This window comes from Macrobrachium nipponense, chromosome 8, assembly GCF_015104395.2.
Source record: "Macrobrachium nipponense isolate FS-2020 chromosome 8, ASM1510439v2, whole genome shotgun sequence".
NCBI lineage: Eukaryota > Metazoa > Arthropoda > Malacostraca > Decapoda > Palaemonidae > Macrobrachium > Macrobrachium nipponense.
In genome coordinates this window covers 70492922-70516599 of record NC_087203.1, presented here as the reverse complement: position 1 = coordinate 70516599, position 23678 = coordinate 70492922, and the positions used below count along the sequence as shown (strand labels likewise).

Below are 23678 nucleotides of genomic sequence, written 5' to 3'. Positions count from 1 at the left end.
ATAATAACAAGTGAAAGCTTTAGGGTTGTGGCACTTTTCATTCAAAAAGAGCACCACACTAAGTAATATCCTGTTTACAAATTGGTCTCACATTTTACTGATGGATTTTGATGAATAACTCCCTTGACCCAATTCCATACTGCAAAGAATGCAAAACTAATTTTAAGATTATATTTTTTAGAGCAAGCCTAACCTTGAGAGTTTAGAATGTTAACTCAGTAGTCAGATTAAACTAAATTATTTAGTGTGAAAAAAGTTTACAGAACAGTAACTTTGAGTACATGATATATTAAGTAACTTTTACTGGCCAGATCTTCATTTCATAGTTCATTTTGGCTGCCATTTAGAATACGTATAAAATTTTCATAAAGTTTGCAAATTTTAAAAACTGCACTCTAATAAGTTTTTAAAACTAATTTTATTCATCTTTCAAACTGTAATAAGTACATTGTGTGTTTATATATATATAACATTAATAAACATTTCAAAAATACAGTAGTGCATTATATGATAAAAAAATCTCGTATCATTACTGTACATTCAATTTTAAGTACTATCAAATTTTACCACAAAATACAACTTATAAACTGAGAATGAACAGCAATTGGAGAAAAGATGCCAGATTTTCTAGTTAATATTTTTTCTTTTATAATGGTTATATGAAAAGTATTGAGTCATTGGTTAAAAGCCAATAGACACATTTGCCCCATTAGGAATTTTGTGCGAGCTTTACCTGATCCTGATTATAAAATTTTTTGCCAAAAATATCTTTGTAATACTACTAATGCTGGCCTAATAAGAAAACAACAATGACAACTTGTTTGCTGTCTAGATTTTTGTGTGTGACACCACACCTTGTCCTTAGCTTGCACAATATTTCACAGGGTTGTCTTTGGCACCAATATACTTGGTACAAATCCAAGGGTTAGACCACCCTTTATCAAGATTTTCTGATAATTCTTTGTCTTTAGAGATAAGATCTGATCCTCTGCTTGGTAGGCAGAAGTGCCATCAACACAGAAAAGATGCAGAAGACAAATGTGTACAACAAAATATTACACCAAACAAAAGCATAGCAAGTGGATTTCTCTTCATGCACACCAAAGTCATGACTGTCATCCATAACCCAACCTCATCAACATCCATAAGCTAACCAACATACAACATTATTGTTTTGTCAGTCACTATTATAAAAGTACTGAGTGACTTTGTATGACTATGTATTCACACTTCTTCCACTCCAGTGTGTTCCATCTTTGCATTGCATTTCATCTGTAAAATGTGCAGCTTTATTCACACTAATGCCATTTTGTGTTAATAATTCTGCATACCTGTGTCTCTAATTGTTTAGAGTAGGTAAGAGAATTGGGTACTATTGCTGTACTATAAAGAAAATGAGGTTATTTCCGATTGTGTAAATATTATATAGGAATAAGAAAGCTTGAGCATCCATGAAAAGACTGGAGAATGTACTGAAGGAAGGGCTTAGAAAAAAATATTGAATAAATTTGCTGTGGTCAGTTTGGATTTATTCCATTCCAAAGAGATCTATACTAAAGGCAGTCATATAAGGCAACTACAGTAGAAATACTGGCATTCCCCGCTTATCAGCGGGGTGGGTTAAGAGCATTCAGTTTTATAGTACAGCCAGTCCATGGGTTATGACGGGATCAGCTTACGACATTCCAAGGTTAAGGCGTTTTTCAATTATATTCATCGGAAATTATTTCCAGGGTTACGACGCATGTTCCAGGGTTACGACGCCTACAACGCTGATCTGGCACAACAAATATGGGACCAAAACTGCAAAATAATCAATATTTGAAGGGTTTTTTATATGAAAAATGCTGTAAGAATGCAGTTTACATAGTTTTGAATGCACCCAAAGCATTAAAAGTACAGTTTTCTTAGGATTTTTTACAATGTTTCGGCTTACGACAATTTTCGGAACCCCCATCGTAACCCGGACTGCCTGTACTTGACTGACGACATTGTTAACCAGATGTTTGGTGTTGGTAAGCAGTTTCTTGGCATTGGTAAGCAGTTTATCAGTGTATAAGGAGTTAATGGTGCCAATAAGCGGTTTATTGGTGTTTACAATGTTATTTGCTGGAACCCCAGCCGTTAAACGGCGACTCCCGTACATGCACTGAAGATATTATACCCCATGTGTTTGAATTTTTAGAGGCCGTTTGACAGAGTACCTACACAAGCAATTAGATGGACTTTAAAAAAATAGGATTGTACCAGAAAGATTCTTGAGCCTCTAACATTACTGTACTGTAATATGAGATTTAGAGTGAAGACAGTGACAGGTATGTCATAAGAGTTTAAGATGAATGTTGGTGTCCATCCTGTTCAGCATGAAATCTTACATTCTTCATTATAGTAATGGAGCAAATTACAATAATGTATTAAGTCCCTTGGAAAGCTGCTGTATGCAGATGGCATAGTGTTATCAGCAGAATCAGTAGAGGAAGTCCTGGACATTTGTTTAAGGCACACCTAGCCAGTGTTTTAGAATGAACAAGGATCACCTTCAGTACCTAACCCACAAAACTTGTACATACTGCAGGAGAGTTGTTTAAGTGAATTTAACACTGTACTATATATTAAGATTACCAGTTTGGATGAAAAAGAGATGCTAAGGATATTAAAATATGAAAAAGATTGTTCATAATCCCAAAGTTTTAAGAGTAAGAGATTTTTTATAATCTGTTATTGAATGAGAATTTTGGGGCTCAACATGCCTAAGAAGAGCAAATGGGGAGGGAAACTGGAAACGCCGCATACGTAGTTAAAGGGTAGGTGGTATAAGAGGTACACTATTTATAATAGTTTTAGAAACTCATTGTCCTATAAAACCGGTACTGAAAGACAGCAAGAAAAAGAGTACTTACTTGTAACTTCATAGGTGAGGTACACAGAATTGTTATACTACCAGTGAGTGAACAAAAATATCCTATTAGTAAACAAAGTACAAATTTGCTGTGGTTAAGTTCTGTACAATACTGTTCATAGCAACGGAGGGATGGGAACTGACAAAAATTGGAGAATTTACAGAGGTATAATTATAGAATGCTGAGATCCAAGGTTATAGTACATTGGAAAGATCACTTTTTCTGTGGCTGGAAATTAGATTTCAATCGTTGAGGTGTTATGGATCTGTCATGTGAAGAGATGATGAACAGTTAGAAAAGTAGTAGATATGAAAGTAGAATAATACAACATATGAAAACCTTGGATAGATGGGAATTCATTAAGAAATGCATGATACAAGAGACTGGAGAGAACTCATTTTATGTCTAGCCCTATAGAGGGAAAAAATTGAAGTAATAGTTTAAGAAAAATAGTTTTAAGGCTCTTGATGAATGAGAATAACCAGAAAAGATTTATAGTTTTAGATCTGGTTGAAGTTTCCTTTCACTAAGCTGGAGGATGTCCAGTAAGGTAATCCAAAACCGTCTAGTAATTTCAGCAAGGAATCGACACACCTTAAGAGTTTCATCCCAAAACTTTTTTGTGGTTATGACAATAGGTGATATACCTTTCAATCAGTAATCATGAAGGTTAACAGATTTGATCCTGGAGAGCATATTCTTTTTAGAAACATGCAGTATATTTAAGAATGTTTTCATGGTAAGAAAAAAAATAAAACATGTTGTAGTCTGCAATGCTCCCTTTGAGAAATTTCAGAGATTTTATTATATTTTCATAATAAGCTCATTTTTTCCTCCTTTGGTTGCCCAAGAAAAATATACTGCTCTCACTGTGAAGATACGCTTTGTCGACAGAAGTACTTGACATTTTAGCCTTACTTTTTTCATTTAGGGCAATTCAAGTCTCTCTCTCTCTCTCTCTCTCTCTCTCTCTCTCTCTCTCTCTCTCTCGATTAACAGATAAAAAAATAATCGATGTGAGTAATTCATGTTCCATCATTTCATATATAACTGAAAAAGGCAGGTGCTCAATAAGGTAATTCTCTACCAGGCAGGATAGTTATTCTTGTCATATTAGAATAGTTTGCCAGTCTTCAAGTAAAATTGATACAGTTAACAAGCTACTTAGATAAAATATGAATTCTATTAAAGCCAAATCCTTCAGGCCAACCCTATGAGAGTTCAGTATTTTAACTTAGTTGTCTGGTTGAACTTATTAGTAATAATATACTATGAGTATTTCAAAATTGTGTTTTGTATCAAGATGCCTTTTGATAAGGCCCCATCCTCTAGTGCTTATGGATTGCATCAGGAATTCTTAGCAACCTCCTATACCTGTACCTACTTTTGTTGGCCTTATTCTTAATGGGTCTTCATTTTGTGGTGCAAGACAAAATTTCCTTAAATCTAAAAGATTACTGTAATTAAAAGAAATATTTTCCAGTGACAATTATTTCAATTTAAATATGACAGTTGTATGAGAAAAATCCTTCTAAAATGCCATAACATGTATCCTGAACTGTCTTAGTCATTCAGTACCAATAAATGATACTTATTTTTCATAGTTTCATCATTGAAGAACTCATAACAGTCCTAAACTGAATATTATTATACTGATGGTAGTGTGAAGAGTGCATTAGTTCTTACATCAGTACAGCAGATGACAGACATGTATTTGTTTGATCATTGTGGAATTGTTATGTTGAAGTAATGTCTGTTAGAAAGTGCAAAATATTACTTTAGCATTTCGGTTTCCATCTTCCTTCTCACTTTATAAGTAGATTCTATCCTTGAAACAGTCATAAGTTTTTAGCCACTGAAATAATTTTCATTATAAATTGTGTGTAAGAGATAGTAGGAATAGATTTGCATATCAGTTTCAGTATGGGAAGAGTGTCTTTACCATTTCAGATCTTGCTTGATGAATTTAATGTTACTGGTATCATTAGTGGTGTCTGTATGTTGACTTTTTAATTTGAATTAGTATTTTATGTATGCAACTTACCAAGTAGTTACATAACTATAGTGTCTATCGGTTTGCAACTAGAACTTTTGAAATTCGCAGTAGCGCTATATTTGTTTTTGGCTAGGTGATAACCTCTCCCCCCCCCCCCTCCCCACTACTGCGGGAGAGAGGAGCTAACTCAGCACAAACTTCAGTTGTTTCTGCCGGCTGGTGCTGTCTTGGAGGTTTTGGTGAAGTACTCTTAATATTTTGGTAACTATTTCAACAACATTTAACTGTTAGTATAGGAATTTATTCAAAATAGTTAAATTTTGCTTCGGGATTAGTCTTTGCCTGAGGATTGAGTTAGCAGGCATGTCTAATACCAATTCTCAAGGTACTAGGTATTGCAGGAAAGGCTTCAATACAAGACTTTTAAAAGCTTATTATGATCCGCATTCAATTTGTACAGTTTGTAGGGGTTCTGAGCATCCCTTGTTACTGGAGCCTTATCCTCCAGTGCTCTCCTTTTCAGTTCATTCCACGAGTGCTAAGAAGTGTAAGACACCTGTGAGGATGTCAGCGCCTGTTCATGCTTACACAGGTCAGGTTGTCTTGCCCATGTTTCACCTGTATTTCAAGAGCGCCCATTGTCACAGGATGTATCTATGTCTGAGGAGCATGCACTGGTGCAGGAGTGCCCATCAGTGTACGAGCGCACATCGGCACACAAAATCTTCGTCTCGTTCTGGAGTCCCAGGTAGTACAAGAGAACATGTTGGCATCCATTGGCGTTATAGCTCCCACGAACGCCTGAGCGTCCATCGACACCACAGCTCCCATGAGTGCCCAAGCTTCCATTGGCACCCGAGCTCCCACTGGCAACTCTAGAGCAGTCTGGGGTCATTCAACAACCTATTACGACAGTTACTACTATTGTTTTACCGACAGTGTCACAAGTTATGGTTGTCACTGATCCTTCTATTGCAGCCATTCAAAATAAGTTAGATAGTAGTTTGGGATTTATAAAGTCTTCGGTACCTCCTGTTCACCTTCAAGCAAACTTGTCTCCTGTGTCATTGGCAGAAGAAGAAGAATAGGACAAAGATTCTTCTCCAACACACCACAAGTCACTGCTTCGCTACTCTGTAGCAAATTTTTCAGGCTTTTTCTTGCCAGTGACCCCAGCTTCGCCAGAGTCTTCTTACATGAGAGACAACCAAGTGATTTGTCCAAATTGCCTAAGTTAGTACTCTCCATTTTGGCACATACACCATAGAAAGAAATTAACATTTGGCTTGAGGAGAAGAGGAAGCAAGGGAAAATTAACTTCAGTTTTCCTCCATCTCGTCTTTCCACTAGAAGACATTTATGTTTTGAGACCAAGAGAAGCTCTCACCTTGGGTGTATCTGCCTCCATCCAGAGAGACTTCTGGACATGTTGACTCTGCTAGGAGGTCAGCATTTAATTTAGCCAAGATAATGTTTACAGCGTCTGAATTAGACCAACTCAGCAATAATATATTTTGGGTTTTCGAGGTGATAAGTTAACTTGACTGGCCTGTCGGAGCTTTGGGCCACAAAATCAAGGATTGTTTGACGCTAGATGATTCTTTTTCAGACATTTCTGGTGCTCTTTGACCTCCAAAGGTATATCTCGCTCACAAAGGTCTGCCTTCCTTTACTCTCCCCTGGACAACAAGCACCTTTTCCCAGAGGACATAGTGATTCAAGTTTCGTCTGCCCTGCAGAAGAAATCGACACAAGACCAGCTCTCTGTCTGCTATACGTCCTCATGATTCCACTCCCAGCTCACATCCTTCGCTTGCCACATGCGCTCAACGCTTTCATGGCAGGGGAATCTCTAGATCCTACCCTAGGTCAAGGGTAGAGTATGCTTCACCCCGAGATCCATCAAGAAAACCAGGACTAAAACTTCCACAAGAAAGTGATGTGATAGTTCTTCGTTCACCTGTATGAGCATAACTCCACCAGTTTTGGAGAAACTGGGAAGCAAGAGTGGCAGAATCTTGGATCATAGAAGTTTTACGAGAAGGCTACGATATTTCGTTCGAGAGAATTCCACCCTTATCAAGCTTTCTTATAATTTTGAAAGCCTACTCGGGATATTCAGAGATTCATCGCCCTTTCAAGAGAAATCTTGTCCTTCTTGCAGAAGAAGGCTATAGAGTTAGTAGTAGACCCATTAACCCCAGGATTCTACAATTGTCTTTTTATAGTATCCAAGGCCTTAGGGGGCTGGAGACCCATGTTGGACATAAGTACTTGGAATCAGTTTGTCAAGAAGACAAAATTCAAGATGGAAACAAATCAGATGGTTTTTTCATCCATCTGTCAGGGGGATTGGATGATTTCCATCTATATGGAAGTTGATTACTTCCACATTCCATTTCACCAGAATGCAAAGAAGATTCTTTGATTTGTGTTCAAGAACAAAGTGTATCTATTCAGAGCTCTGTGTTTCAGGGTTTCGACTGCCCCACAAGTGTTCACAAGAGTTTTGGCCCCCATTGCGAAATGGTTACATCTCGTCGGAATAAGAGTATCCCTGTACCTAGACGATTGGCTTCTTCAGTTGCAATCAGAGAAAAAGTGCATGAAGGACACTTTCCTTAGGTCAAGAATTGGGACTTTTGATAAACCTGCAGAAGTCACAGTTAGTCCCCGTCAGGAACTACACAGTCTGTCTGAGGATGAGGATAGACTCTGTGAATTTTCGGGCTTTTCCATTTCCACAGAGTGGATTCAAGACTGCTCAGTGAAGGAATGGATGAGTCTGTTGGGCATTCTATCCTCAGTAGAACATTTCGTGTCATTGGGGAGACTGCATATGAGGAATCTACAGTTCTTCCTCAAGGCAAACTGGAACAGAAAAGTTTCCAGACTCGTTTGTGTTCCAGGTCACAAAAGAGATAAAGGAGGACCTGCATTGGTGGAGATTACAAGACAGGCTGTTAGAAGGGAAGTCCCTTCTCCTGCTGAGCCCTGACCCAGTATTCTTTTCAGACTTGTCCAATCTAGGTTGGGGAGTGATCCTAGGGGACAAGGAAGTCTCAGGGACTTTGAATGTTCAACAGAGACAGTTGCATATCAATCAGAAGGAATTAACTGCTGTCCACTGAGGGTTGTCGGAGTTAGTGGACGTGGTCCACAACAAGGTAGTGGCTGTCCACTCGGACAGTACAACAGCTCTCTCGTACATCAGAAAACAGGGAGGAACTTGTTAGTTTTCTCTATGTGAAACGGCAAGACCCCTGTTGTTATGGACAAAACAGAATCAGACCAGAATCTTAACAAGATTCACTCAGGAGAAATGAAATGTACTCGTGGACAAATTAAGCTGCAAGAAGCAGGTTATTGGTTCTTCCCACAGAGAGGATGCTGAACCCATTGGTCTGTCTCGATCTGTGGAAACTTTGGGTCAAACCAATTTTAGACCTACTTATTTGCCACATCAAAAAAACCACCGTCTTCCTTTTTACTGCTCGCCAGCCCCGGACCCGTAAGCATGGGTGACAGATGCGATGCTTTTAAACTGGTTGGACAATGACTTGTATACCTTCCCTCTATTCAAGATGGTGAGAGAAGTCATCAACAAATTCAGGTTTCACCACATCATCTATGACCCTCACTGCTCCATTCTGGCCAGTGCAAGAATGGTTTCCCAATCTGCTAGACTCTTGGTAGACTTTCCGAGATTGCTTCCGCAGATAACCAGTCTACTAGACAGCCCCACTTCAGGAGGTTCCATCAAGGACTGTCCACTTACAGACTGTCCAAGCTGCAAGGGTTATTCCTTAGTGCAGAAGAAAATCCTCAAGTGATGTCTATCAGGCAAAGTGGACAATTTTTTTTATCCTAGTACAAGAAGCATATCATATCATCTTCTCAAACATATAAAGTGGAAATTGCTGATTTCCTGTTACACTTGAGGACATCTAAGAACCTGTCAACTTTGACCATCAGAGGATATAAGGCAATGCTGGGCTCAGTCTATAAGCACTGAGGGATAGATTTGTTGACCAATACCTTTCCGATCCTATTAGATCCTTTGATACAGTGAAACTTAAAGGTTCTAAGACCTTGTCTTGGAATCTAGATGTTGTTCTTAAATGGCTTTTGGAATCATGTTTTGAGCCATTGGATACTTCTTCACTGAGAGACTTGATGAGAAAGACCCTATTCCTAGTAGCCTTGTTTGCAGTAAAAAGGGTGAGTAAGCTTCACTCGATAGACAAGAGAGTAGGCTTTGCTCAAGGTAATGCTGTATGCGCATTAGCCTTGAGGTTTTTAGCAAAAAACAAAACCCCATCCAAGCTGTGGCATCGTTCTTTCATTTTTAAAAACCTTGTGGACTTAGTAGGACCGGAGGAAGACGAGAGGTCTCTTGTGTCCTGTCAGAGCACTAAAATGCTATCTGCAGAGAACAGAGAAGATATGGGGTTCATCTGATCACCCATGGTGTTTTGTGAGGAATCCATCTCGCACTATGTATAAGAATGCTCTGGCGTTCTTCTGGAGGAATATGATTGGGGAGGCTCATTCTCAAGTTAAAGAATCAGATTTTAATGCAATGAAAGTGAAAGCTCACTAAGTGAGAACAGTGGCTATGTCACTTTCCTTTAACACAACCTCTCTTTAGATTCGATTATCCAAGCGACATATTGGAAGTGCAAATCAGTGTTCACCTCTCATTACCTGGGTGAAATCGAAACGATTTATGACAACTGCAGCACCCTGGGTCCATATTTAGCGACTGGCATGGTGTTGGGTAAGGGTGTATAGGAAGTCATTCCTTCCTAATCTAGTCTCTTCGGCTTGAATAAGGTCGTTGAGTTTTAAGGGGAGCCTATGGGTACTATTGATGTACTAGGAGTCCCCTTCAGTCTTTAATTAGCTTGTTTGGTTTTTAAGGCATCTTTCTGTTGACCATGCTAGCCACAGACTATTCCTTAGCTGCATGGGGGTCCCACTAAAGTAGGGGACGACCCTTGGCTATACCATCACATCTCTACAAGTTAAGGTGAACGTCATCCAGAGGCAGTAATCATCTGTACAGCTCTCTTAACAGGTAAGGAACCAACAAGCATTTTCACAAATGCTAGCACTATGTACATCTTTTCATTATTTATTTGAAATGTATGTGTCTATCCATGGATCCCACCTCCTTCAATGTGGGATTCAGCTATGTAACTATTTGGTAAGTTACATACAGTGTTCCTCCCGTATTGGCAGGGTATGCGTACCAGATTCCCCCCGTGAATTGCTAGAATCCGCGAATAGTTGAAGCCCTTATAAAAATGCTTAAAACTGCCTATTTTCTTAGTTAAAATCAAGAAAAGACCACTAAAAATGTTTATCCCTTTTTTTAATAGTTTTATCACAAAAAGTGCATTTTATGATGAAATAAAAAAATAGGAATTTGTGGATATTTCTAATAGAAAAATACAGTGAATACGTGAATTTTATGTGAATAATAGGGGTATATGTTCCAGAGAGATCCATGAATATGTGAGTCTGTGAATACAGGTGGTGGGGGAGGGGTTTACTGTACATAAAAATGGCATTTTGTTCATGCAACTTACCTGTCAGATATATATATAGCTGATAATTTCCGACGACCGACAGAATTTAAAACTTACAACACACGTAGTGGGAGTCAGGTAGTTAGTACCCATTCCCGCCGCTGGGAGGCGGGTATCAGGAACCATTCCCATTTTCTATTCATAATTTTTCTGTCGCCGGTGTTGTGAACATCTGTTTACAGCACCTCCGTCTGGATTTGGAAACTTTTTTGCTACTTGAGTATCCCTTTTGGTTCTTTTTTGGTTTAATTGACTTGGATCGGTGGCTAGGCACACGTTATTAGTGGATTGATTTGATTTTGGTTTGGACTTCTCTTGGATAATATGTCAGGGTCTAGTACAGCTAGCGCTAGGTTCTGCTCTAGGACTGATTGTAGAGGTAGGCTACTGAAAGCTTCAGTAGACCCACATACGGTATGTAAGAGTTGCAGGGAGCATGAATGTGTGTATGAAAGCCGTTGCAAGGAGTGCGAAAGATTAACAGATTCTGAGTGGAAGGCGTATGATACCTATCTTAGGAAACTTGAAAAGGATAGGTTAAGGAGGTCTTCCTCCAGGAGTGTTTCAGGTGTGCAAGAAATTAATGTTTCTCCTGTTAACCCTCCTTCTGTTAATGCTCCTAACCCTGTAGTTTTGCCTCCAGGCCCTGAAGCAGTGTCTGTAGAGAGAGATACTTTATCCTTAATTTTGGAGTCGATTCGTAATTTAGAATCGAAAGTGTTGGCTCTTGAGAGCAAAAGTGATGTGCAAAAGTGCAGTGATACCCCTTGTGTAGTGGAGGGTGCGTCAGATCGGCCTCGTTTCGCCTCTAGGCCTGGACCTCTGCTTGACTCCCAGGACCTGGGGAGGGAGCATGTCGAAAGCCGAAGGAGGGTTACAAGGAACCCCCACCGATCTGGCGTGCCTTCGGCAGTTACTGATGAAAATCCCCAGACTGCCAGGGAGCGTGCACGGGCACGTCTCCTCAAGGAGTGTTTTTCGTCATCGGAGGCTTCATCCCCACGTAAAGGGTGGAGTTCTCACGGTGCTTCCCGTCCGCTGAAAAGGACGGCGCGTGATATTGACGCTTCACGTCCTAGTTCTCCGAATTTGCATCTTCTCCTGACAGTGCGTTCGCTGCTTTTCCGCCGCAGAAAAGGCGTAGAGAGTCTTCGGACTTGGATTCGGTTAGTTCGTGCGAGCGATACAGTCGCTCTAGAGCTCGGGAGGAGGCCGTACCTAGGAGGAGGAGGGAGGCGTCCCCTCGCCGCTCTCCTGCTCACAGGATCAGTCCCTCCCCGGAGCAGGAAGATTCGCCAACCAAGAGGATCATTCAGTCACTGCAGCAGCAACTTCAGGACGCTCTTGCTTCTAGAGAGTCTCTTCCGCGTCGTAGAAAGGATGAGAAGCTTCCTGTGAAGAAGTCAGACCTGCTCTTTCTCCTCGCTCGCCTCGCTCTTCGTTCGAGGTCTCCCTCTAGAGTTCGTTCTGCTCCCCAGCAGCTCTCTAGAGGAGGTGAGAAGTTCGTTCTCGCTCTCAGGATGAGATATCTCCCGCTCGCAAATCTTCGAATGTTCGCAAGCGAGTGGTGGACGCTGAGCGCGCTTCTGTGCAAGTGGAGCGCGCTTCCGTTGCCGCCAAACGCGCTCCGTTGTTGATAAACGTGCACCAGTGGGCGGCAGCCGCGCGCTGACTGACGCTCGGCGCGCACCAGTGGAAGCCAAGCGTGCACTAGTGGACGCTCGGTGTGCGCCAGTGGACGCCAGGCGTGTGTTAGTAGATGTCGAGCGCGCACTGTCGGCGCCAAACGTGTGATTCGGACGCCAAGCGCACGCTGGTGGACACCAGTTCCTCACCAACGCAAGTTCAGGTGGATGAAGGAACCCTTCCTGTTCGTCAATTTTCTTCAGAGTTTCCTCCTACTTCTCCAGTTTCTGAGGAAGGAGTTAGCGATAATTTAGTAGAAGCAGAGGAAGAACAGCAACCAGCTCCTGTCTCATCGGACTATAAAGTTTTGATGCGTCTCCTACAGTCGGAGTTTGGAGAAACTTTTCAACCGGAAGCCCCTCGTACTCCCCCTTCTCAATTCTCTTCTTTTAAAGCATCGAAGGCATCGGGGTTCGTTAAAATGAAGAAGTCGCTTTCCACGAAGCAAGCGTTCCGGAAAGTCCATGAGTGGATGGAGAAGAGGAAAGCGTCAGGAAAGTCCTCTTTGGCTTTACCGCCATCAAGACTCTGCGGTAAAGGAGGCATGTGGTATGAGACGGGAGAGGACGTAGGTGTTAAACTACCAGCCTCTGCTCAAGGTGATTTCGGGAGCATCGTGGACGCCTCCAGAAGAGCCCTTCTGTCTTCATCAAAAGTCACTTGGACCCATAACGAGTTCGACTTTCATCTAAAAGGCCTCTTCAGGACTCTAGAGGTCTTCAACTTTCTCGACTGGTGTCTTGAGTTTTAGATGCCAGGTCAAGGAGTTTCTTGATACTATTAGTCTGGGGGAGCTGTCCAGTGTACTTTCTTGTATGGACAAGGCCGTCAGGGATGGTTCTGAGGAGTTGGCTACGCACTTTAGCTCGGGGATTCTCAAGAAGAGAGCACTCTTCTGTAACTTCACGGCCAAATCCGTCTCTCCAGCGCAAAAGGCGGACTTGCTTTTCGCTCCGTTTTCAGACCATCTCTTCCCCCAGACTATGGTTAAGGACATAGCATCAAGCCTTCAGGAGAAGGCAACGCAAGATCTTCTGGCTCAGTCTTCTAGAAGGCCAGCAGCTGCTTCATCTTCTGGAGTTTCGTTTACCAAGAAACCGAAGCCCTTTCGTGCTGGATCTTCCTCGAAAACAGCCTCCCGAGGAAGAGGCTCTTCCAGAGGGAAAACCCCTGCTCCGTCAAAGAGTAGGAAGTGATTTGGAAGTCCTTCAGACGCCGGTAGGAGCCAGGCTTCTACGGTTCGCGAAAGCCTGGGAAGAGAGAGATGCCGACCCTTGGTCGCTGGATGTTGTGAGGAAAGGTTACAGGATCCCGTTCTTGAAGTCACCCCCGCTATCCTCAACACCAAAGGATTTGTCTCCCTCTTATCGAGGAGAGAAACAGAAAGTGCTTTTCGATCTGCTGGAACAAATGATCGAGAAGCAAGCGGTGGAACAGGTCTTCGACCTGGAATCTCCAGGATTTTACAACCGTCTGTTCCTGGTGCCGAAACATTCGGGGGGGTGGCGACCCGTCCTCGATGTCAGCAGCCTAAATCTCTTCGTTATAAAGAAGAAATTCAAGATGGAGACACCTCAATCGGTGCTGTCAGCTTTAAGACCGGGGGATTGGATGGTCTCACTAGACCTCCAAGACGCGTATTTTCACGTCCCCATCCATCCCCAATCAAGGAAATACCTGCGATTTGTCCTGAAGGGGAAGGTATTCCAATTCAGGGCACTTTGCTTCGGTCTGACCACAGCGCCGATGGTTTTTCACCATTCTGATGAAGAACGTGGCAATGGCTGCTTCATCTGGAGAATATAAGGATCTCTCTCTACCTAGACGACTGGCTTATTCGAGCTTCATCGCGGGAGGGGGGGGACCGGTTGTCTGGAGGACCTACACACGACAATGACGTTAGCGAAGTCCCTGGGGCTTCTAGTAAACCTCGAAAAGTCGCATTTGACTCCTTCTCAATCTTTAGTCTATCTGGGGATTCAGATGGACTCAGTGGCTTTTCGGGCTTTTCCGTCCCAGGGGCGACAACTTCAATGCTTGGAAAAAGTGGCGACCTTTCTGGGGAAGGAAACATGCTCGGTGAGGGAATGGATGAGTTTGCTGGGGACCATTTCCTCACTGGAGAAGTTTGTTTCTCTGGGAAGGCTGCACCTCAGACCTCTTCAATTCTTCCTAGCCAACAGTTGGAAGAACAAACAAGATCTGGAGGCGATCTTGTGTTTAACGAGAGAGGTGAAGGATCACCTAAGTTTTGGTGGTCAGATCCACGGAAGCTCGCAGAAGGGCTCTCCATCAAACTTCGGAACCCCGACCTAGTGTTGTTTTCCGACGCGTCGTCCACGGTTGGGGAGCAACACTAGGAGGGAAAGAAGTGTCGGGCACCCTGGAGAGGGGAACAGGTGTCCTGGCACATCAATCTGAAAGAGCTGTCAGCGATTTACCTGGCTCTCAGGTTCTTCCAGGAAGAAGTATCCGGCAAAGACAAAAATACCACCACTTCGAGAGGTACCACAAAAACCTCCCCGCTCTGAGTCTGACTGCGTTCAGACTATCAAGAAGTTGGCCAGAGCGAGGGGTTTTTCAAGACCTGTGGCGAAGGCGATTGCCACCGCGGAAGGAGCCCTCATCAATCGCTCTGTACCAATCGAAGTGGGCTGTCTTCAGATCCTGGTGCAGGAAGAAGGGCATTTCCTCCACCACAACCTCTGTGAGCCAGATAGCTGACTTCCTTCTTTATCTGAGAGAGGAAGTGAAGTTGGCTGTTCCAACTATTAAAGGCTACAGGAGCGTGCTTTCTGTAGTCTTTAGGCACAGAGGACTCGATTTGACTAATAATAAAGACATTCATGATCTCATTAGATCGTTCGAGACTAAGAAGGTCGTCCAGCCTAAAGTTACCCTCGTGAACTTGGATGTGGTGCTCAAATATTTGATGTCGAGTCACTTCGAACCGCTTCATTCAGTTTCTATCAGGAATCTGACGAAGAAAACGATCTTCCTAACCGCTCTGGCGACGAGCGAAGAGGGTTAGCGAAATTCAGGCCATTAGCAAGCAGATTGGGTTTTCAGACAGTAGTGCGATTTGTTCTTTAAGTCCCATGTTCTTAGCAAAGAAACGAGAATCCTTCCAACCCGTGGCCGAGGACCTTTGAATCAAAGGGTTGTCAGATATAGTGGGAAATGAACATGAGAGATTCCTGTGTCCTGTCAGGGCTCTAAAGTTCTATCTGCAGAGAACTAAAGCTTGCAGAGGTTCATCTGACAATTTGTGGTGTTCAGTGAGGAAACCTGATCTTCCTATGTCGAAAACGCACTGGCGTTCTTCATCAGGAATACGATTAAAAGAAGCGCATGATAAGTGCAGTGATAGTGATTTGAAGCTTCTGAAAGTGAAAGCTCACGAGGTGAGAGCTATTGCTACTTCGGTAGCTTTTCACAAAAATATGGCGCTCAAAGATATTTTGAATGCCACATTTTGGAGAAGCAATTCGGTGTTCGCCTTCACACTACCTGCGGGAGGTGAAAGTGACATACGAAAATTGCTTCTCCCTCGGACCATACATTGCTGCAGACACTGTTTTGGGGCAGGAGGTAACACTCATCCTATCCTTTAGGGATTAGGGGGGTTTTTTAACTCGTGTTTTATGGTTGTGGGGTGGTGACCGCCTGGGGCGGGTCTCCCTTCCATTAGCTTAGTTAAGTGGGATACCTTTGGTAAACTAAGCCAGGTGGTGGTATTTTTGTCTCGTTGCCCTCATTAGTATGTCCATGGGTCTAGTCACGTCGTGGTCTCGCCCCTGTTGACAGATCATCTGGAGTGCACCAGCTTCATATGGTCTCTACCTTGCTGGCAACTCTAGTAGCACAAGCAGACTTACGTGGCAGTAATCACGAAGCCAGCTATGCTAACAGGTAAGGAACCAAGATATCAAATATCTGCATATATGTGTTTCCTAAATCCTACTATTCTGTCTCTCCCACCACCAAAGGTGGGATTCAGCTATATATATATCTGACAGGTAAGTTGCATGAACAAAATGATATTGTAATGATACAATTAAGTTTGTTCATACTTACCTGGCAGATATATATAATTAATTACCACCCGCCCACCTCCCCTCAGGAGACAGTGGAAATAAAAATTATGAATAGAAAATGGGAATGGTTCCTGATACCCGCCTCCCAGCGGCGGGAATGGGTACTAACTACCTGACTCCCACTACGTGTGTCGTAAGTTTTAAATTCTGTTGGTCGTCGGAAATTATCAGCTATATATATATCTGCCAGGTAAGTATGAACAAACTTAATTGTATCATTACAATATCATTTCTATAATAAAATAAGATTTTATGTATACTTTCCAAGTAGTTACATGATCAGAGCCCTCCCTCCTCCCATGGATGGTAGGGCATGAACAATTGAAGTTCGTGCTGAGTTGGTTCCTCTCTTCCTCATTAGTGGGCAGGGGGTATCACCTAGCCAAAACAAATATTGTAGCACTACCGTGAATTTCAAAAATTCTAGCTGCCGACATATAGAAACTATAGTATGTAACTGCTTGGTAAGTATACATAAAATCTTATTTTATTATGAAAGTCAATTTTTTTCTTTTATATTTGGAATTTGTGGGGTGCCTAGCAAGTGCAGTATGTACTGAGACAACAATGTGTTATTGAAATGTAATTTTACTAGGGTACAATAATTAGGAAGAAATGCCATTGTATTTTTTTTTACTCATTTTAATAAGTTAGACTTTAATGGGAGTTTATTTTAGTATCACTCTTGGTAGAGTCATTCTCTTTAAATTTACTGTTTACTTTTAACTTTCCTGGATGTAGATAAATTTCTGTGGTGTTTAGGAAAACTTGTCTGTTGATGTGTTCCTTTAGGCATATGTTATCTAGATATCTTTAGTTTGCATTCTTTTTAATTACTGTAATCTTGTCTGGTAACTATGTTCCAATTTCAGTTAATTTTATCATTACAACATTCTTTTTAAGTACTGTGAATCTTGTCTAAGAACTACATTTTAATTTTAGTCAAATGGTTTCTCACCATTTGAAAAGTTTCATATGTTGCAGTGGAAAACTTGGAGATGAGACATTGTTATTATGTGTTAAAGATACTATACACTATTAATAGAAGAACCACTAGACTTCCTAGCTTTCAAATATGCTAGCAATGGAGAATTTTCAGATTTTGTTGGGTGAAATTTTAACATCTTTGGTTGTTTGGTTATTTTGGTATTAGGATCTTCAGGTGATTCCCTATTCTCATAGGTTTTTTGTCATGAACCCCATCATTATCTTACATGCACTTTCTAATCCTAATATAGACGTATGGTATAATTTATTTTAATTGTAGAATGTAGTTAGAATGTATTCAGAAGTATCCATGTTTTAATAGTAGTGCTCTTTTCTATTTTAACAGTAAAAGTTTCAGTTTCCGGAGGGACCAGGAGGAGGATTGTCATAGTTAACCCTCTTTGGTGGGGAGGGAGTAGAGAGAACAACAAAAGCATAGTTATCATTTTTAGGTATGCACGTTGTGTGTAAATATTTATTCTGTTCTTAGTTTTTTTTAGTCTTTATGCATCTAACATTAATTGCAGATTTTATGTACTAAAGGTGTAATTTAACATACGTACAATGAATGCCTAATATATTTTACTTATTGTAATTGCAATTTGGAGGGAAATGTACCTTATTAAACCCAGAATTTGCCTTGTAAATTTTTAAATAGGTTAGTTGGAAAGCTGAGTTGACATGAACTGTAGTTTGGCTAAAGCCAGCCATTTGCTTTATTATTGATAGGAGTTCTTGCCTGAATTATACCTAATGCTCTAATCCACTTTTCCCTTGTTCCAGCAAACCCAGTGCTTCTTATTAGCCCACATGTCTTTCAAATAACCCAGGAAATTCCATCTTTCACATGGCAAAAGAAGAGCAAGATTAAGTCACACACACACACACACACACACACACACACACACACACACACACACACACACACACCATGGATTCTTAGGTTTCCAGCTGTTATTTGCCATATTTTCACTCGCACTGCCATACACAAAATTTTTCAGTTTTATACAGGCAGTATGAAAAGTAGTGGTAACTTTTGAGTTAGACATTTGCTCATGACCATGAGGTTTTCACGAACTTTCTTGATGGCAGGTAACAAGAAATGGTATGAGATGGTGGTGAAGATAGTTTGTGTGAGTTGAAGGACGCATACACTTTTTAGTAACATGATGTGTTAGAGCAGTCTCAATGTAACTTGTAAGTTTTGCACACATTTCTATATACTTAAATATTAAGACAAACAGCCCATAGATATTGAAATCTCTATCATGTGGGAAATAGCTGATACTCCGATGGAATTATATATGGTAAGTCTTCCTATCCTGACCAGGATTTAAATATGTGCACTGTTAGGATGTAAGAAGGATGGCCTTAACCATTTACTTATCCAGAGAGATTAGCATAGCAAATCCTGTTTGTATATATATTTGTTGGCTAGAACTCGAAGGAATTTATGTTTAAATGCATTTGCCCCATGGAAAATTAAGCAGAAGACAAAAATTGTGACTAATTTTACCATATTTATATTTAAATATCTTGTAGAGAACTGATACAAATTATTGCAAAACTTAAACTGGTTATTTGTTTGTCTGCAAATGGTAATTCCTTAGTTCTTTATTGGAGTACACAAATGGACTTGCACATGCAGACATTTGAAATTTTCTTTTAGCAACTATGGAAGTCATGAATTTGCCTTAACATCTACAGATGACATAATTTTGCTTGTTTCTCACTTATCCCCAGGAACGTTCTGGGGCCTCTCTTTGCTTCTTACACAATATTTACTTATGCATTATATGTTTAGTATATTGATTATATACTGTTTAATCCATTGTTGTTTATTTTTTGTCATCATAAGGTAAGATTTTGTCTGATAAGTATTTTTGGTGACCCCCCCCCCAACTCACTCTCTCTCTCAGGCATTGTTTACTTACTGGTTATGCTTATAAGATATGAAAAATCCCAAAAAATCATACAGTAAAAAAAGGACCTTAAACATCTTTGTGTTTTTTCCACCATGAAGCTACAAAACACTTCACTCTTATTGTAAGTACCTCTCTCTCTCTCTCTCTCTCTCTCTCTCTCTCTCTCTCTCTCTTCTCTCTCTCTCTCTCTCTCTCTCTCTCTCTCTCTCTCTCTCTCTCTCTGTATACAAAAATAAAATCTTGACAGAGTAAAAGGCAAGCAGATGCCAAATTCTTTATAAAAATTATAAATTATTATTGGCTGGTGAGAGACATAGAGACAGGAAGAGAGTGCACCAAGTAAACATTTGTAATTGTGCATATTTGTATATACATATGCATTTGCATATACACAAACTGAAAAATTTATGTTTTTATGTATGCAACTTACCCAGTAGTTACGTATCTATGTTTCTAAACCTTCAGCAGCTAGAATTTTGAAATTTGTGGCAGCGCTACATGTATTGGCTAAGTGATACCCCCGGCCTCTACTGGGGGGGGCGATAGGAACCAACTCAGTACAGAAAAGACAGTTGTTTCTGCTGGCTCATGCTGTCAACAGCTAGTTCAGTAGCAGCAGGAATTTTAGAATTACTTGCTTTATATTGAATATCTGTGGATGTTTGGTGAAGTACTCTTTTGAATTTGTTAGCCTTTTTGGCAAAAATGATTAGCTATTGTAAGGAGTTTGGCAAAATAGTTAGATTTTTGCTTTTGTTTGAGTTAGCAAGTATTAGGCATGTCCAATACTGGCTTTCATAGTACTAGGTATTGCAGCAAAGGTTGCAATACTAGGCTCATTAAGCATGTTATGACCCGCATTCAGTTTGTATTTAGCTTAGGGGTCAAACTTGCACACCAACTTTGACTTGTGTGAATTTTGTTGATTGGGAGGACAAAACATGGAAGACCTTAACTAGCCATTTGAGTAAGTTAGAAAGAGACAAAAAAAGGGAGGGTGCTTCTAGAGCTAATGAACACTTAGACAGTCAGAATATGACTGTTGGTACTGTCTCTCCTTCCTCTTCTGTTCAATCTTTCCCCTCTCCTAATCAGCCTAATCCTAATCCTGACTCTCTAGCACCCAAACCCGATGCTGTCGCCTGCCTTGAAGCATGAGTAGACCTAAAATTCTCTATTATGTTACAGACGATGAAGACTTTAAGAGCGTCAGTCAAGACGCTAATGAAGGAGGTAGGTGATAAACTGAGTGCCAGTGTTAGTGTTGTGGAGGAGGTGGCTGTTCGTCCTGCTGATTCTCATAGGCAAAAGTCCACTGTCAAACTCCCTAGCCCCTGGGAGGAATCATACTGGTAGCCCAAGGGATGTCAGTTGGGTCTGTCCATGACCAGTCTCCCTCTCAGGCGGTCCTGTTGAAAGGTCCCAGACCGTAACAGAGCACAGACTTTTAGAAGGGAAGTCACTCTTCCCTCTTGAGCCCTGTCCTAGTATTCTACTACACATGTCCAGCCTGGGTTGGGGAGCTCTCATAGGAGAGAGGGAAGTCTCGGAAATGTAGAATGGACATCAGAAGGAATGGCATATCAGTTTGAAGGAGTTGCGGCACTCCATTGGGGACTGTTGGAGTATGCGGATTTGGTTCACAACAAAGTAGTAATTGTACACTCGGACAACTTGACAGCTCTGTCGTACATCAGGAAGCAGGGAGAAACGCACTCGTTCTCTCTGCAAGGCAGCAAGGGCCCTACTTCTTTGGACAAACCAGAATCAGACAAGGATCTTTACAAGATTCGTTCAAGGAAATTCAATGTCCTAGCGGACAAATTGAGCCTCAAAAATTAGTATGTCCTTCCCACAGAGTGGATGTTGAACCCATTAGTCTGCCTCGATTTGTGGAAGTTTTGGGAAAAACCGATTCTACATCTGTTTGCCACGGCAAAGAGCCATTGTTCTCTGTATTGCTCTCCAGTCCCAGATCCTCAAGCATGGGCGACAGACATAATGCTTGTGGATTGGTTGGATAAGGTCTTATATTCCTTCCACCATTCAAGATGGTAAGGGAAGTCATCAACAAGTTCAGGTATCACCAGAACATTTCAATGACTCTAATTGCCTCATTCTGGCCAGCTCAAGAATGGTTTCTGGATCTACTAGATCTTCTGGTAGATTTCCCAAAATTACTGCCACAGAGGAACAGTCTACTCAGACAGCCTCACTTCATAAGGTTCCATCAAGGTCTGTCCACTCTGGCCCTGACCACTTACAGACTGTCCGCCTTGTATGAGTGAAGGATTTTTTCAAACCAGGCTGCAAGAGCTATTGCTCAATGCAAGAGAAAGTCATCTAATGATGTATACCAGGCTAAGTGGTCAATCTTTAGATCATGGTGTTAAGAAAATAAAATATCTTCTTCTAAAACTCTATGGCAGAAATCGCTGAATTCGTATTATACCTGAGGACTTCCAGGAACCTGTTGACTGTGACCTTCAAAGGATATAAGTCTTAGCTGGGTTCAGTCTTTAGACATAGAGATATAGACCTGTCTTACAATAAAGACCTGTTGGATCTTATCAAGTCAGTATTCATGAGTCATTACTTGCGAGAGATTGAAATGATTTATGATAATTGCAGTACCCTGGGTCCGTTTTTGGTTGCTGCCATGGTGTTGGTTAAAGGTTTATAGGAAGTAGCTCCTTCCTAAATTATTCTCTTCACCTTGAACAAGGTTGTTGACTTTTTTAAAGAGAGAGTGGGGGTATTTTGTTTGCACTAGGAGTACCCATCAGTTTCTTTTTCGGTGGGTGTGGATTGTGGATTTGAGATAGTCGCTTTCCCTCACAGCTGCCAACACCAATCGCGGGGTCTCCATCTTGAACTTAGTCTTCCTGATGAAATGATTCAAGGTGGATAAGTCGATCACAGGTCTCCAACCAGTTGATGCCTTGGGCACCAAGATGTATCTGTAAAACCCCAGAGATGGACACACCACTTCCTCTATTGCATCTTTGTCCAGCATCTGCACTTCCTCCCTGAGAGCCAAGAACTTCGTAGAATCTGGGTGATACACCCGCCTGAGCAGAGAGCTTGTCCGAGAGTGGGGGGAGAGAAGTCGAATGGCAGTTGATACCCCACCTGAAGGACATCTACTACTCACTTCTCCGCCCCATAACTCTGCCACTTGGCCCACCAGGCACCCCCACTTGTGCCAAAGGAGAGGGAGAGGCACCTAACCTATCGACGACCCCCCCTTATTTCCGCCCCTGGAGCCCCTTCTTGACCTGAAAGAGTGGGAGAGAAAGGGACATTGGTCCTCTGACCTGGACCGGGACAAACGGGAAGGCCCTGCCGAAACCGAACTCCTAGACAGCCTACCAGGCGATGATCTCCGAGACTACTGCTGGGTAGGGGGAGGAGGAGAGGCCGAATGTCTCCAAGAATGAGACTCGGACTTTGACACAGCTCGGTGCACTAACCTGTCCTGTCAGCTCGGTGTCGGTCTATCACGTCTCCAGCTCAGCTCGAGGAAACAGAAACTGAGATTTCTAAAAGGTTTCTGTTCCTCAATGCCAACAAGGACTTAGGGTCAACCAATCTTGTTATCCTGGACAAAACCGCATCTCATCTGATCAGGAGAAGATTAGCCCACAAATTGACACTGAGGTGTGCAAGATATGAAAACGCCTTGCCCCTAGACTGCAACAAACTGGCAAGAGAAGAAGCACTCGCCAACCCCTCTGGGTACCTGTCAGACACTTACTTGGCAGTGACCGTCGACCAGAAGTCCAACCAAGAAACAGTCTGTAACATAGAGGCTGCCCTAGATTCCATCGCCGAGGCATCCTGTGAAGGCAAGGACGGCGCCACCAACCTCACCTGCTCCAAAGTCAACCCTGGCTTCAGACGAATGACGTCCGGGTTAAGATGACTAGATATTAAGTAGGGGGAAGCAACTTTGAAGAACCCCTCTAGCGAAGAGATCCGTCCCAATCTGACACAGAAGCGTTCACCTTCTGCAAGACCGACTGGACATGCCCCGATAATGGAAGTTGAGACAACGCTTTGGGATCTTGCATAGCCCCCAGCAAGGCTTCCAAGCAGGAAGGAGTGAAAGATGACTGAGCCTGAGTCCTACTTTCCAAATTGTTGAACCCATGAAGAGATTGACAACTTCGGTAAGGGAAGACAAAAACTTGTCTCCCTCTTCCTGCTTCGGCAACGGAGACCGACGACGAGAAGATGAAGGCTTATCCAACGTGCCTTCCTCGTTTAAACCAACAGAAGAGCCAGCAGCCAAACAGCCCGATACACCAGCCGACCTGTCTGGGCTGGAGCCAAGCGCCAATTCCTGCGACTAATCAACCACAACACTAGGAACATCACTACGCACCTTTTCAATAGATGACTCGCGTATGTGGCCATGTACGTGTGCATGTATGTGCAAAGGAGAAGTGTCTCAAACACTTGACAAAGAACGAGTATTCCTCGGTGTAAAA

General features: G+C 41.9%; 1 protein-coding gene across 2 annotated transcripts in view; it reads left to right on the top strand.

Moving 5' to 3' along the window:
- The window catches only part of LOC135222830 (eukaryotic translation initiation factor 4E type 2-like), a 252034-nt gene that overhangs the window by 209795 nt on the left and 18561 nt on the right, over window positions 1-23678 (top strand). The window contains exon 7 of one of the 2 annotated variants that reach the window (XR_010316362.1): window positions 17607-17712. The exons of the other annotated variant lie outside the window; for it this stretch is intronic. The gene's annotated coding sequence lies outside the window, so the exon portion shown is untranslated. The remainder of the gene's footprint in view (window positions 1-17606; window positions 17713-23678) is intronic. 2 annotated transcript variants of the gene reach the window in all.